Raw genomic sequence first — 13,078 nt, forward strand, 5'->3', positions numbered from 1 at the left:
TGGAGTGCAATGGCGCGATCTCGGCTCACCGCAACCCCCGCCTCCTGGGTTCAGGCAATTCTCCTGCCTCAGCCTCCCCAGTAGCTGGGATTACAGGCACACGCCACCATGCCCAGCTAATTTTTTGTATTTTTAGTAGAGACGGGGTTTCACCGTGTTGACCGGGATGGTCTCGATCTCTTGACCTCGTGGTCCACCCGCCTCGGCCTCCCAAAGTGCTGGGATTACAGGCGTGAGCCACCGCGCCCGGCCCGCTAACTGTCTAATTTTTAAATTTTTTATAAAGATGGGGATCGGCCAGGCGCGGTGGCTCACACCTGTAATCCCAGCACTTTGGGAGGCCGAGGCGGGTGGATCACAAGGTCAAGAGATCGAGACCATCCCGGTCAACACGGTGAAACCCCGTCTCCACTAAAAATACAAAAAATTAGCTGGGCATGGTGGCGCGTGCCTGTAATCCCAGCTACTCGGGAGGCTGAGGCAGGAGAATTGCCTGAACCCAGGAGGCGGGGGTTGCGGTGAGCCGAGATCGCGCCATTGCACTCCAGCCTGGGTAACAACAGCGAAACTCCGTCTCAAAAAAAATAAAAAATAAAAAATAAAGATGAGGATCTTGCTATGTTGCCTATGCTGGTCTCGAACTCCTAGCCTCAAGTGATCCTCCCACCTTGGCCTCCCAAAATGCTGGGATTACAGGCGTGAGCCACTGCACCCCTTGGCTTCTCTCCCATTCTTTTTTTTGAGACAGAGTTTCAGTCTTGTCACCCACGCTGGAGTGCAGTGGTACAATCTCGGCTCACTGCAACCTCCACCTCCCAGGTTCAAGCGATTCTGCCTCAGCCTCCGGAGTAGCTGGGACTAAACACGAGCACCACCAGGCCTGGCTTACTTTCATATTTTTAGTAGAGACGGGATTTCACCATGTTGGCCAGGCTGGTCTCGATCTCCTCACTTCGGGTGATCCGCCCACTTTGGCCTCCCACAGTGCTGGGATTACTGGCGTGAGCCACTGCACCCCTTGGCTTCTCTCCCATTCTCAACCTTCAGGAACACCTGCTTTCAAGCACTCGTGCCCTGTCTCGGGTTCGGAGCATGGGGATCTCAGGTTTGTGTACTTTTTTTTTTTTTGAGACAGAGTTTTGCTCTCGTTGCCCAGGCTGGAGTGCAGTGGCACGATCTTGGCTCACCGCAACATCCGCCTCCCGGGTTCAAGCGATTCTCCTGCCTCAGCCTCCCGAGTAGCTGGGATTACAGGCGTGCGCCCACACACCCGGTTAATTTTGTATTTTTTGTAGAGACGGGGTTTCTCCATGTTTGTCAGGCTGGTCTCCAACTTCTGACCTCGTGATCTGCCTGCCTTGGCCTCCCAAAGTGCTGGGATTACAGGCGTCAGCCTGGCCTGGTATGTGTACCTTAATGGTGAGTTCCGGCTGTGTCCCTGTAAAAGGGTGTAACTGAAACAATGCACACAGTGAGGCCAGGCTGGGGCTGTGCTAGCCAGAAGCTGTGTGACTGTGGGAAGCTCACTCACCCTCTCTGGCCTTCTCATCTTTGTGTGTAAATTTGGGATGATGGCCCCCACAGGTATGTCATGGGAATTCACGAATGAATGAATGCAAAATTGTCAGCATGGGACTTTCAGCCTCAAATAAATAAATCGATTTCATTTGGGATCTTTTTTTCTTTCTTTTGAGACGAGTGGAATCTCAGCTCACTAAAACCTCTGCCTCCTAGGTTCAAGCAATTCTCCTGGCTCAGCCTCCCAAGTAGCTGGGATTACAGGTACCTGCAACCACACTTGGCTAATTTTTGTATTTTAGCAGAGACTGCATTTCGCCATGTTATCCAGGCTGGCCTCGAACTCCTGACCTCGTGATCCACCCGCCTTGGCCTCCTGAAGTGTTGCAATTACAGGCGTGAGCCACCTTGCCCAGGCTCACTTGGGATCTTTGAAAAAGCAAATAGCCTGTCATGCTGTTTGGCTTTTTTCTTTTTTGAGAGAGAGTCTCACTCTGTCGCCTGGCTGGAGAGCAGTGGCATGATCTCGGTTCACTGCAACCTCCCTCTCCCAGGTTCAAGCGATTCTCCTGCCTCAGTCTCGTGAGTAGCTGGGATTACAAGCGCATGCCACCGCACCTGTCTACTTTTTGTATTTTTAGTAGAGATAGGGTTTCACCATGTTGACCAGGCTGGTCTTGAACTCCTGACCTCAGTGATCCACCTGCCTCGGCCTCCCAGAGTGCTGGGATTACAGGCGTGAGCCACTGTAGCCAACCTTGCTTTCTCATTTTTAACTCACTTCTAATGTGGGCCACGTGTTCCTGATTCATTTCAGCTGTAATCATGAGGACATCATTGGGGACAGCTGGGAGGTGGGTGGGAACAGCCCCCTTGGGGGTCTTTTTTTGAGACAGGGTCTTTGTCACCCAGGCTGGAGTGCAGTGGCACCATCTCAGCTCACTGCAGCCTCTACCTCCCTGGGCTCAAGCAATCTTCTCATCTAAGACTCCCGAGTGGCTGGGATCTCAGACACGCACCACCATGCCAGGCTAATTTTTTTTTTTTTTTTTTTGAGACAGAGTCGGAGTCTTGCTCTGTGGCCAAGCTGGAGTGCAGTGGCGAAATCTCGCCTCACTGCAACCTCACCCTCCGGGTTCAAGCGATTCTCCTGTGTCAGCCTCCCGAGCAGCTGGGAGTACAGGCACGCACCACCACGGCCAGCTATTTTTTATTTATTTTTATTTTTTGTATTTTTAGTAGAGACAGGGTTTTACCATGTTGGCCAGGATGGTCTCGATCTCCTGACGTCGTGATCTGCCCGCCTCGGCCACCCAAAGTGCTGAGATTACAGGCGTGAGCCACCAAGCCCAGCCAGCCCAGCTAATTTTTTTTATTTTTTGTAGAGAGAGGGTTTTGCTATGTTGCCCAGGCTGGTCTCAAACTCCGAAGCTCAAGCTGTCCACCTGCTTTGGCCTCCCAAAGTGCTGGGATTACAGGTGTGAGCCAACGCACCTGGCACCCTTTGATGTCTTAACCAAATAGGAACATTGTAAGGATAACAAGTTGTCCGCTCCTCTAGAGAGAAAAACAACCATCCAGCCTCCCAGAAAATCGCAAACAGCTGTAGGTTTTGGAGAGCGAAAGGGAGGAAGCGCCCCCTTCTGTTCTATTCCTATACTCACGTACGAGGCGCTCACATTTGCAATCCTAGCATTGAAGGAAGCCAAGGTGGGAGGCTCCTGTTAGGCCAGGTGTCCGAGATCAGCCTTAGTGAGGCTAAGAACCCAAAATGAGAATTCATCTCTACAAATAATTTAAAAATCAGCGGGGCGTGGTGACACGCGCCTGCAGTCCCAGCCGCTCCACGAGGACTGCTCGAGCTCAGGAGGCTGAGGTTGTAGCGCACCGTGATTGCATCTGCACTCCGGCTGAGCAACACAGCAAAACCTCGTCTCTAGAAAGAAAGGAAGGGGCTGGGTGCGGCGGCCCACGCCTGGCATCGCAGCACTTTGGGAGTCCGAGGCGGGTGGATCACGAGATCAGGAGTTCGAGACCAGCCCGTCTTTACTAAAATACAAAAATTGGCTGGCCGTGGTGGCAGGTGCCTGTAATCCCAGCTACTCAGAAGGCTGAGGCAGGTGATTCCTTGAACCTGGGAGGCGAAGGCGGCAGCGAGGCGGGATCGTGCCACTTCACCCCAGCCTCACACACACAAAAAAAACCAAACAGGCCCCTCAGCAGACACCAAAGCTGCCCACACCTTGGTGTTGAACCTCTGGCCTCTCCAGAGCTGTGAGAAATAAATTTCTGTGGTGCCTAAGCTGCGTCACCAGTGGGATTTTGTTAGAGATGCCACTAGCCCGACACCCCCACACCCTCTGCCAGGAAGGCCCCCCTCCCACTCTAGCCCCATTCATCCTTGAAGGCCCAGCCTCGGGGTCGCTGCCTCTGGAGAGCCTTCTGGAAGCTTCTCTCCTTTGGCTTACCTTGTGGTCCTGGCACGTGTGACAGCTGCAGGTGTCCCCACAGCCCTGTGGCCTTCTCGGAGCCACTCACTCTGAGGCCAGTTGGCTGGAGGGTCAGGAGCTGGGGGCAGGGCTGCAGCAGCCCGACTCGGGCATCGCAGGAAGCAGAGCTAGGTCGGGTCGCTGAGGCGCCTCGGGCTCGTGCTGCCGCCCTGTGTCTTCCTCCTGCCGTTCACCCTGGGCCTCCATTCGCCGTCCGACCCCAGGAGGAGAAGCACACGGGGCCCTAGGGGGCCATGGAGCCCGGACAGGGAGGGACCCTGAGTGCTGAGTTCACCTCGTGGAGTGGGTCCCACGGAGCTGCCTGGGTCGCCGGCTTGGAGCAAGAAGTAAATGTCCACGGTGCCGGAGCCTCTGAGCCAGGCGGCCGATTCGTGACAGCAGCTGGGCCTCATCGCGCACGCGCTAATGCACAGGTGCAGCCCGTCACGTGTGCGGCGCTGTGAAACTCACCTGTCGGGCGAGGCCGCCTTCAGGCATGGCTGCATCCAGGGGCGGCCCAGGCTCAGTGCCTGTGGCCTTTCTCCTTCTCCTCGAGTCTCTCTCTCTCTCTGTCTGTCTCTTTATCTGTCTCTCTGTCTCTCTTTTTTTTGAGATGGAGCCTTGCTCTCTTGTCCAGGCTGGAGTGCTCACTATTCTTTCTATGTCTCTGCCTCTCCCTGGCTCTGTCTCTTTATGTCTCTTCCTTCCTCTGTCTCTCTATCACTGTGTCTCTGTCTCTCTGTCTCTCAGGCTGTCTCTTTGTGTCTCTCCCTTTCTCTTCCTCTCTATCTCTCCCTATCTCTGTGTCTCTCCCTTTGTCTCCACTGTGTCTCATCTCTGTCATCCTCTCCCTCTCTATATCTCCCTCTGTCTCTCTCTCCATCTCTCTGTCTCTGTCTCTACCTCCCACCTCTCTCTGTCCCTGCCTTTCCCTCTCCCTCCTTCTCCATCTCTCTTTGTCTCTCTCTCTTCCTTTCTCTCCATCTGTCTCTATCTCTCATCTCTCTCTATCTCTCCATCTCTCTCTGTCTCTATCTCTCCATATCTGTCTCCGTCTCTCCATTTGTCTCCATCTCTGTCTCTCCATCTCTATCTCTCCATCTCTGTCTCTATCTCTCCATCTCTGTCTCTCCATCTGTCTCTATCTCTCCATCTGTCTCTCCATCTCTGTCTCTATCTCTCCATCTCTGTCTCTATCATCTCTTCATCTGTCTCTATCATCTCTCCATCTCTGTCTCCCTCCCCACATCTTTCTCTGTCTCTACCTTTCCCTCTCTCTCTCTCTCTCCCTCTGTATCTCTCCTCTCTGTCTCTCTCTCCCTCTCCTTGTCTCTCCGTCTCTGTGCCTTGGCTTCATTGTTTCACTACAAGCTTCCTCTGTCCTTGGCAGAAGGTGTGGCTTAGTTTAGCAACCCCGAAAGAAACAGAGCTCCTTTCTCTCAGGATCCTTATAAAATCCTAGGAAAGGACCAGGCATGGTGGCTCACCCCTGTAATCCCAGCACTTTGGGAGGCCAAGGCGGGCGGATCACGAGGTCAAGAGATCGAGACCATCCTGGCCAACATGGTGAAACCCCGTCTCTACTAAAAATACAAAAATTAGCTGGGTGTGGTGGCGTGTGCCTGTAATCCCAGCTACTCAGGAGGCTGAGGCAGGAGAATTACTTGAACACGGGAGGCAGAGGTTACAGTGAGCCGAGATCACACCACTGCACTCCAGCCTGGCGCGTGGCGACAGAGCGAGACTCTGTCTCAAAAAAAAAAAAAAAAAAGAAAGAAAGAAATCCTAGGAAAGTCTCTTATTGTCTGGCACAGGCCCTTCCTGGATGACTGGCCAGTGCTGGGTTAGGCCACATCCTGGTGACCACAAGGCCAGGTTCCATGAGGGGTGGCCCCTTGGGAACACAGGAGTCAGGTGGGCCAGGCCCCCCACAGCAGGAAGAGTGGGTGCCAGAAAGGGGAAGGAGCAGAGCAGATGACAACAGCTGTCTGGGACTCGGGACCTGGCTGCTGTATTCAGAGCAGCTCCAGTTACAAAGGGCTTTCCCGCCTGGGGTGGCTCCGCGCCCAGTCCTGGCCCCGCCAGCCTCAGTGGCCTCCCTGCGAGGGGACAGTCCTGGCCATCATCTCCTGGTCTAGCCCTGGACAGCAGAGATCCAGTGACTCATGCCCTGGGCTGAAAATGGACATGACCTTGCGATTTTCCTGAATTTGCTCCAGCAACCAGAGACAATGCTAATTCCCAGGGAGGGGAGGAGGGATCTGCCCTGTGGCTGCCCTTGAGCAGGTCCCCGGGCCTCAGCCTCATCTACAAAAGGACAGAGTTGAACACAGATTGAACTGCCAAACTGCTTTCCTCCTGGTGCTGCTTGATTGATTGGTGATGTCTGCCTTGTGCAGGGGAGGGAAGCAGTCTGGGCATCGCTGGTTGATTGGTGATGCCTATCGTTGGTTGATTGGTGATGCCTACCCTGTGCACAGGAGGAAGAAGGGCAGGACAAACATCATTCATTGATTGATTGGTGATGTCTGCCTAGTGCAGGGGAGGGAAGCAGTGTGGGCATCGTTGGTTGATTGGTGATGCCTACCCTGTGCACAGGAGGAAGAAGGGCAGGACAAACATCATTCATTGATTGATTGGTGATGTCTGCCTAGTGCAGGGGAGGGAAGCTGTGTGGGCATCGTTGGTTGATTGGTGATGCCTACCCTGTGCATAAGAGGAAGGGAGGCAGGACAGACATCCTTCACTGATTAATTGGTGATGCCTACCCTGTGCACAGGAGAAAGAAGGGCAGGACAAACATCATTCATTGTTTGATTGGTGATGTCTGCCAATGTTGTCATGTTGCCCAGGCTGGTCTCGAACTCATAACCTCAGGTGATCCACCTGCCTAAGCCTCCCAAAGCGCTGGGTTTACAGGTGTGAGCCACCACACCCAGCCTGATTCTACAACTTTTTTCTGTTTCCCCATTTCAGATCATTCCAGAGCTTTCTTTTGTTTATTTATTTATTTATTTAGAGATGGAGTTTCGCTGTTGTTACCCAGACTGGAGTGCAATGGCGCAATCTCGGCTCACTGCAACCTCCGCCTCCTGGGTTCAAGCAATTCTCCTGCCTCAGCCTCCCGAGTAGCTGGGACTACAGGCACGCACCAGCATGCCCAGCTAATTTTTTTTTTTTTTTTTGTATTTTTAGTAGAGACGGGGTTTCACCATGTTGACCAGGATGGTCTCGATCTCTTGACCTTGTGATCCACCCGCCTCGGCCTCCCAAAGTGCTGGGATTATAGGCGTGAGCCACCGCGCCCGGCCTCTTTTATTTTTATTTTTTTTCTGTAGACGAAGTTTTGCTCTTGTCACCCAGACCGGAGCGCGGTGGCGTCATCTCGGCTCACTACAGCCTCTGCCTCCTGGATTTGAGCACTTCTCCTGCCTCAACCTCCCAAGTAGCTGGGATTACAGGCACCCACCATTCCCAGATAATTTTTGTATTTTTAGTAGAGACGGGGTTTCATCATGTTGGCCAGCCTGGCCAAACTGGCAAAACTCTGTCTCAACTAAAAACACAAAAATTAGCTGGGTGTGGCCAGGCGTGGTGGTTCACACCTGTAATCCCAACACCTTGGGAGACCAAGACAGGTGGATCACCTCAGGTGGGAAGTTCTAGACCAGCCTGACCAACATGGGGAAACTCCATCTCTACTAAAAGTACAAAAATTAGCCGGGCGTGGTGGTGCGTTCCTGTAATCCCAGCTACTCCGGAGGGTGAGGCAGGAGAATTGCCTTAACCTGGGAGGCGGAGGTTGTGGTGAGCTGAGATCGTGCCATTGCACTTCAGCCTGGGCAACAAGAGCAAAACTCCGTCTTAAAAAAAAAAAAAAAGAAAGAAAGAAAAGGAAGAAAAAATTAGCTGGGTGTGGTGCCAGGTGCCTGTAATCCCAGCCACTCGGGAAGGTGAGGCGGAGAATTGCTTGATCCTGGGAGGCGGAGGTTGCAATGAGCTGAGATCGTGCCACTGCACTCCAGCCTGGGCAACAGAGTGAGACTCTGTCTCAAAAAATAAAAAATAGGCCGGGTATAGTGGCTCACACCTGTAATCCCAGCACTTTGGGAGGCCAAGGCGGGTGGATCATGAGGTCAGGAGTTCAAGACCAGCCTGGCCAACATGGTGAAACCCTGTCTCAGGTAAAATACAAAAAATTAGCTGGGCATGGTGGCAGGCGCCTGTAGTCCCAGCTACTCAGGAGGCTGAGGCAGAATAATCGCTTGAATCCAGGAGGTGGAGGTTGTAGTGAGCCAAGAACGCACCATTGCCCTGGGCAAAAGAGCAAGACTCCAGTCGGACGAGGCAGTGCACACCTTTGATCTCAGCTACTTGAAAGGCTGAGGCAAGAGAATGGCTTTAACCTGGGAGGCAGAGGTTGCAGTGAGCCCAGATTGTGACACTGCACTCCAGCCTGGGCAACAGACCGAGACTCCCTCTCAGCAACAAGAACAGCAACAAAAAAGCTTGGCATTGTGTGTTCATGCTGGGAAATCTTGAAACATAGCAGACGTATCACATTCGCCCTCCTAAATTGCTGTTGGAAGACACCGGCTCCCTTGCTTGGAAGAAGGATTTAGCTGTGGGGTTTGTGGAGGCGTAGGCAGGGTGAGGGGTGCCAACTCGGGATGACACAGCCCTGGGGTTGGCAACAGTGGGGGGCTGCAGGTGGAGGACAGGGTGCAGAGAGGGAACCCATGGACAGGCCATCCTGTAGAGGGAGGAGTGAGGCACCAAGGATCTTCCTCCCCCTCCCTCCCCCTCCCTCCCTCTCCCTTCCTCCCTCCCCCTCCCTCCCTCAATCTCCCAGGCCCCAGCCCCCAGTGCAGGCCCCGGGGGGCGAGATCCCGCTGGGTTGCAGCTGAAGCCAGAGGGCTGAGGAAGTGTCCCTGCAGCCCCCAGGCCTGGCTCCAGGCTCGGAGCTCAGTGGGAGATGGAGAGGGAGCCTGGAAGGCCCGGCCCAATGAAGCCATCACAGACAGTCACTCTTGTGAGTGACACCCACCCTGGGAGCCCCCCACCAGAGGCAGCGGCCATGGGGGCCACAGCCATGCCCCTGCTGCCCTGTGACCCTGAAGGGGACATGGTCACTCAGAGAGGTGCCACATCATGCTGGCTGCACCTTGTCCAGAGGCAGGCGTGGCCCTCCCCATGTTTCCCCCCACCCCACCCCGAGCTTTTTGCCCAGGCTGGAGTGCAGTGGCTCGATCTCGGCTCACTGTAACTTCCACCTCCCGAGTTCAAGTGAGTCTTCTGCCTCAGCCTCTTGAGCAGCTGGGATTACAGGCGCCCGCCACAACACCTGGCTAATTTTTGTATTTTAATAGAAACCGGGTTTCACCATGCTGACCAGGCTGGTCTTAAACTCCTGACCTCAGGTGATCCACCGGCCTCAGCCTCCCAAAGTGCTGGGATCACAGGTGTGAGCCACCGCACCCGTCCTGGACACCCTGTTTCCATCTAGCCAAGCAGCGACCACGCTTTCCCCTGGGAGGACCAGAGGCCACAGTAAGACAGACGTGACGTTGAATCCACACTGGGGGGCGAGGGTGTCCTGCAGAGCCATTTCTGGGGACACAATGCAGCACGGGGTCTCAGGGCAGGGACAGTCAGCTTCACATGAGGTAGCCGGACACAGCTCGGCTGGGCAGAACAGAGCTGCTCGGGGAAGGCGGGCATCGAGGAGGGGGTCACCAGGGGATCTCAGAGACAGGGCAAAAAGAGAGCACTAGCTGCCCTTGGGCAGGACAGCAGTGGCTCTAAGGCTGACAGATCTGCTGTGCTATTCTGTGAGATCCCGGCAGGGCAGTTTCCCCGTCTGCAAAAACTGGCTCCACGATGATTTCTGCTGTCATTCATTCCTTCATTTGCCCAGCTTTTCACCAGGGGCTGGGTGGGCAGACAGAGGGTCTTGAGTCTCCAAGGAGGAATACGGGAACACAGAAATGACTGCACAGTGGGGTTGGGCACGGTGACTCACACCTGTCACCCCAGCACTTTGGGAGGCTGAAGTGGGTGGATCTCATAAGGTCAGGAGTTCAAGACCAGCTTGGCCAACATGGTGAACCCCGACTCTACAAAAATTAGCCGGGCATGGTGGAAGGCGCCTGTAATCCCAGCTACTGAGGAGGCTGAGGCAGGAGAATCGCTTGAACCTGGGAGGCGGAGGTTGCAGTGAGCCGAGATCACACCACTGCACTCCAGCCTGAGCAACAGAGCCAGACTCCATCTCAATAAATAAATAAATAAACAGGCCGGGCGTGGTGGCTCACGCCTGTAATCCAAGCACTTTGGAGGCCAAGGCGGGCGGATCACCCGAGGTCGGGAGTTCAAGACCAGCCTGACCAACATGGTGAAACCCCGTCTTTAAAAAAAATAAAAAATAAAAATAAATAAATAAATAAGGTGTGATGGCTCTTGCCTGTAATCCCACCACTTTGGGAGGCCGAGGCAGGTAGATCATGATGTCAAGAGTTCAAGACCAGCCTGGCCAAGATGGTGAAACTCCGTCTCTACTAATTAGCCGGGCGTGGTGGTGCACGCCTGTAGTCCCAGCTACTGCGGAGGCTGAGGCAGGAGAACCGCTTGAACCCAGGAGGCAGAGGTTGCAGTGAGTCGAGATTGCACCACTACACTCCAGCCTGGAAGACAGAGTGAGACTCCTTCTCAAAAAAAAAGAGAAAGGATTGCACAATGGGATGGGACATGGTCCCTCAGCACCTGAGTGAGGAACTTCAGGGGTGCTTTGCGGGGACAGGCCCGGGTGGGTGGGTGGGTGGAGCGGGTGCGGTCGCCTCTGCTAAAGTTCCTTTTTTTTTTTTTTTCTGCTTTTCCCAAAAGCAATAGAGTTTCTATTAGAACCTGAAGTCCGGGGAGCCAGGGCAGGGCCCGTCCGACTGGCGCCCTCTGGCGGCCGAGCGGAGGACGGCGGGGTCGACAACCCCAGGGAAGACAGGGAAGAGACTGGGGCGACAGTTTGCAGAAAGAGGGCCGTGGTATTTAGGACGCGCAGCAGAGGCTGGGGTCCCAGTCTGTACCCTGCAGCACCTGTCACTCCTGAACATGTAAACGCACACCCGCATGCAAACACGGATCAGCGGCGCAAACATCTGCTCATTCTGGTTCTGGGGCCGCAAGTCCCAGAGGAAGGTGTGGGCGGGACTGGATCCTTCTGCGGCCGAGGGGACTCTGTCTCAGGCCTCTCTGGCTCCTGGTGGTGGCCCGCGTTCTTGGCTTGCGGAAGCTTCACCACGCTGTGTTCTGTATGTGTCTGTGTCCAAATTTCTTTTTTTTTTTTTTTTTTTTTTTTTTTGAGACGGAGTTTCGCTCGTTACCCAGGCTGGAGTGCAATGGCGCGATCTCGGCTCACCGCAACCTCCGCCTCCTGGGTTCAGGCAATTCTCCTGCCTCAGCCTCCTGAGTAGCTGGGATTACAGGCACGCGCCACCATGCCCAGCTAATTTTTTGTATTAGTAGAGACGGGGTTTCACCATGTTGACCAGGATGGTCTCGATCTCTTGACCTCGTGATCCACCCGCCTCGGCCTCCCAAAGTGCTGGGATTACAGGCTTGAGCCACCGCGCCCGGCCTTTTTTTTTTTTTAAGATGAGGTTTCACCATGTTGGTCAGGCTGGTCTTGAACTCCTGACCTCAGGTGATCTGCCCGCCTTGGCCTCCAAAGTGCTTGGATTACAGGTGAGCCACCGCGCCCGGCCCTTTTTTTTTTGAGTCAGAGTCTTGCTCTGTCAGCCAGGCTGGAGTGCAGTGGCATGATCTTGGCTCACTGCAACCTCCACCTCCCGGGTTCAAATGATTCTCCCATCTCAGCCTCCTGAGTAGTTGGGATTACAGGCACCCACCTGGCTAATTTTGTGTATTTTTAGTAGAGACAGGGTTTCACCATGTTGGCCAGGCTGGTCTGGAACTCCTGACCTCAGATGATCCACCTGCCTCAGTGTCCCAAAGTGCTGGGATTACAGGCGTGAGCCACCACACCTGGCCTTTTTTTTTTGAGACAGGTTCTCGCTCCGGCACCCAGGCTGAAGTGCAGTGGCCCCCCAACAGCTCACGGCAGCCTCAACCACCTGGGCTTAAGCAATCCTCCCACCTCAGCCTCCTGAATAGTTGGGACTGCAGGCATGTGCCACCATGCCCAGCTAAGTCCTGTATTTTTGTGGAGATAAGATCTTGCTATGTTGCCCAGGCTAGTTTCAAAATGGTTTCAAGCAATCCTCCCACCTCAGCCTCCTGAGTAGTTGGGACTACAGGCACATGCCACCATGCCTGGCTAATTTTAATTATTATTTTTTTTTGAGACAGAGTTTCACTCTTGTTACCCAGGCTGGAGTGCAATGGCACGATCTTGGCTCACCGCAACCTCCGCCTCCTGGGTTCAGGCAATTCTCCTGCCTCAGCCTCCTGAGTAGCTGGGATTACAGGCACGCGCCACCATGCCCAGCTAATTTTTTGTATTAGTAGAGACGGGGTTTCACCATGTTGACCAGGATGGTCTCGATCTCTTGACCTCGTGATCCACCCACCTCAGCCTCCCAAAGTGCTGGGATTACAGGCTTGAGCCACCGCGCCCGGCTAATTTTTTTTGTAGAGACAGAGTCTCACTATGTTGCCCAGGATGGTCTTGAACTCCTGAGCTCAAGTGATCCTCCTGCCTCAGCCTCCCAAATTGTGGGAATTACAGACGTGAGACACTGGGCTCAGGCCACGTTTCACATTTCCCCTTTTATATAAAGGAGACCAGTCACATTGGATCAGTGCCCACCATACTCCGGAATGAAGTTATCTTAACTGTATCATTCCACCTTCAATGACCAGATTTCCAAGCAAAGTCACATTCTGAGGTTGTGGGGTTTAGGGTATGAACATATGGACGTGGGGGAGCACAAAATTCAGCGTGTAATAAAGCAGAAACATGCACTCACACAGATGCACGTACACACAAACATACGATACACGAGCTCCAGCATCCGTGCCCTCCACCTGAGGGCGAAGCCGAGCCTCCCCAACCCCCA

The sequence above is a fragment of the Aotus nancymaae genome, unplaced genomic scaffold, assembly GCF_030222135.1.
Source record: "Aotus nancymaae isolate 86718 unplaced genomic scaffold, 86718_ANA_hifiasm-v0.15.2.pri h1tg000124l, whole genome shotgun sequence".
NCBI lineage: Eukaryota > Metazoa > Chordata > Mammalia > Primates > Aotidae > Aotus > Aotus nancymaae.